Raw genomic sequence first — 3,725 nt, 5'->3', positions numbered from 1 at the left:
TTGGGCCAAGAAGAACATGTTTATTTATTACTTGTTTACCTTGTTCTAGTAACTAGAAACATTGGGTCAAGATCTCATGTTGCCAGACAGTATTCAGACTTGCTTTTTTCTTGTGGACTGATATCCAAGGAACAGGAGAATGCAGCCCAAAAAACATACTTCTGACTGGACAGAAAACAAATTTTCAAAATCTATGTATTTTGAAAGTTGATCATTTGCTAAAGACTCAACTATTTAAAAACTTTGAATGGAAATACATTTTTGTTTGACTTGGTTTGAGAATGACTAGTTGTGCATTTGGCTCCACGGGGAATGAAAGATCCTTCATCAGTTTAACCAGTTTATGTGGCAAGTTGGTTACACCTCATAATTTTGTTGTGTTTTGGTATTTCTCTCGAGGATCAGGTTGTGTGCCTGAATAATAATTTCTGTGGCACTTCCTACCTCTACTGTGGCAGTTGTGCAAAGAGCTCTTGACAAGAACTTTTCAGAATAAACTATGCCAAGATGAATACTGAAAGCAGAAACATAAAAATATAAATTCTATATCAAAGGACTGCCACTGAGTTCTCATACACGAAACCAACTCAAATTAGAGGACAGTTTCTAGTTTCTGTCAGACCACAGTAACTGGCATGAAGGTCTAAAAAATAGGGGACAGACCCTTGAGTCCTGGAAAAAGGGCAGTAGGGGGAAGAAATGCACAAAAAAAAAAAAGTCAAATTCAGCCTTTAATTTTAAGGCTCTGTAATGAAGAAAACAAGTATAGGATAGCTTCACTCAATTATGCCATCTCGTGATATAGTGATGATGACAATGCCACACTATTGAGAAAGAAATAAAGGGGGGATATGAAAAGTTTCAAACACTTGATATTTTTATTTCCACATCAAAATCTCTGCTTCTGTCAAAATCACCTAGATATATAATAATTACATAGTAATATGATCATAAATATTATGTAATAATGCAATCAATTAAAAACCAGATATAATTCTTTGTAATCACCAGTGAAGCATCTGTGGATTAACTCACCTACTAAAAAAACCCAACAGTAACTGTACAATACCTGAAAACTATTTTTCAATATCAAATGCAAGAGCCTTAGCTCTGCATATACATCTGTAGCAGTGTTTCTGGATGTTATATATGTACACATGCTGAACATAAAAATTACTCTGCAACATCCTGCTTTCAGCAAAAGTCAATTCTAAAGTACAAAGCCATTTTAAATGAGAAAAAGTATCAAAATGATTTCAAGTAAATTAAAGTCTTCTGTTTTTTTCTGAGCAGAGTCAGCGTGAGAGAACAGAACCCAATCAGTGAGCACATAGAGCAAGGGCCTATCCTAAGGAACAAAACAAAGCTCACACTTAATGTTTCCTTTCTTTGGAAAACTTAACTATGGCCACATATTTACATTTCTATATTTATTTCACATTTAGTCACAATGTAATCCATTTATTTCATAAAGACCAGGAAAAAATAAAAAGAGAAGCAATTGCAACAGAATATGTTTTTAAGGGTGTGGGATCACATTTCATTAACGCTGTGAAATGTAATAAATTCCTTTTGGAGATGTTACATGTCAGCAGTGAAAGACTTATAAAACACCATAAGCATTAGAACTTAAGCATATGTTAGTTTAACAAATTTTGCAAGGTATTTCCATATTGCCTATAATCTTCTACAGTTATTAACATACTATTAATTCATTCAGGAGAGTCCTTTCAGTTAGTAAGGCTAGGTCTTAGGAGCCATCATTTCTATGGGCTACATCTCTCTGCTTCATTGGCTTTACAGCTCTGGCCCAGGAAAAGAGTTATAGCCCTTCTCGAGTTCTTACACCAGCATGTTTCCTCCTTCTCCTCCTTTAGGTAGAAGGCAAAACTGGCAGGGAAGGGGGCTCTTATTACTTTAACAACAGAAAACTCCCAGAAATAATAGAATCATCTGTTGGCCAAGTCTGAGAACTAGATTCAGACCCATTACACTATGAAAGGTTTTTTGCTGTGGGGTTGGAGGGGGTTTTAAAAATTTAATTAAATTTCATAAATCATTAAATATCATTTAATATCTTTACTATTCAATATAATTAATACATTTCAAAAGCAACTCAAGAAAACAATTTCTGCACGTATAAAAAACAAGTAATTACAATATATATGCTGTCATTCAAATTTCCTCTTTTCCATTTATGTTTGTTCAGAGCTCCTACTCTCTCACAAGTTTCAATGGAGATCTCTGTTTTGTCCTTTTTTTAGGACAAAAAAACCAAAAAAAACCCCAAAAAAAACAACAAACAGAAAAACCCCCCGAAACTGTTTCTCTTGAAAAAAAAAAACAAACAAAAACCAATACACAAAATCCTCCAAACCTTGAGTACTATTTTTGCATAGTGTGATATTTTATTCTTTGTTTTATTCCTGGCATCAGGCTTTATTTGTTGGCTCAAAGAAATATTGTACCTCCAAGTTTGTAACTCAGAGGCAGGGAATGAATTTGTAAGTTTTAAAAAACTTGATCATGGTTTGTTCCCATAACTATGCAGAAGAGTGTGTCCAAAGCCATACATCACTGATGCACCTTTGTTTAGTAACTCTTCACAAGTAATAACCGTCAAAAAATGACATTGCTCCTGAAAAATTGTAAGACAAATTAAAATATTGCACATAAGCATAATTAAATTAGTGACTCTGTCCTATAATAGTAACAACTAAATTTTTCTTCTAAGTTAATAAAATAAATGAGCCTTAATGGCTCAAATACCACAATTGCTTTTGTGTACTGGAAATTAAAGGAAAAGAAAGGTGTGGCTTAGCTACTAAACACTGTCAATACTGACTTGTTTATTTCGGCACTACATTGCTGAGATTTTGTATTTTTCAGCTGGACAACTGACACTACAGAAAATTTTAGATGTATCTTTCATCCCTTCCCACCATGCAATTTATTCATTTCCCCAGCTGTCAGATTTTTTTTCCTTTTCTTTACTTCTTGGCCTTACTGCAGAACACTTTCAGATATATTAAAATACAGCTGCATACATTCTAGAGGAGCAAAATAACCAGTGCCCTAAGATTTCATGGCCTAAATAAACAGGAATAGAGTAGTCAGGACAGTAATTTGAACAGAAATACAAGCACAGCATGCTCCTCATACTACACACACACACTGATGTTTCATCTACTTAATCCACAGGCCATTCTGAAGGTAATAACGTGCTACCTCAAGAGGCTAGGGTTTCATTACATTTTTAAGAACTAGCAGGTGCGCCCCTATGGCTTGCCAAAACGCGTTGTGATGAACTGCAAAACTAATCCGTGCACTCGCCGCTCACCCCGGCTCGCACTGCACCTGGCCAGTGAAATGGCAACAGAGCAGTTTATGGCCGGCCATCCTTGTCCCACTGTCGCAGACCTCAAAGCGCTAAAGCAGGTGGCTAATCTGCACTGCACTAGCAGGAAAAAAAAAAAAAAAAAAAAAAAAAAAAAAAAAAAAAAAAAAAAGACCTTGAATGTATATAGGTTACCTAAAAGTGCAAAAGTAAGCTCCCACTCCTCATACCCTTAAGGCAGTTCAGTAGAGACTAGCGAGAGCATCAGGATGGTTGTGTTTAGACATGGATTAAGGTCGGACAAGTTCTCAAATGTCTGCGGGACCTTATTCACGGTGCCCCTTGCAGCTCCTTCAGTCTCTGCTGCGGCTCGAAGGAGCCACCAGTG

This window comes from Vidua chalybeata, chromosome 3, assembly GCF_026979565.1.
Source record: "Vidua chalybeata isolate OUT-0048 chromosome 3, bVidCha1 merged haplotype, whole genome shotgun sequence".
NCBI lineage: Eukaryota > Metazoa > Chordata > Aves > Passeriformes > Viduidae > Vidua > Vidua chalybeata.
The sequence above is the reverse complement of the archived record's forward strand: the minus strand, read 5'-3'. Positions refer to the sequence as shown.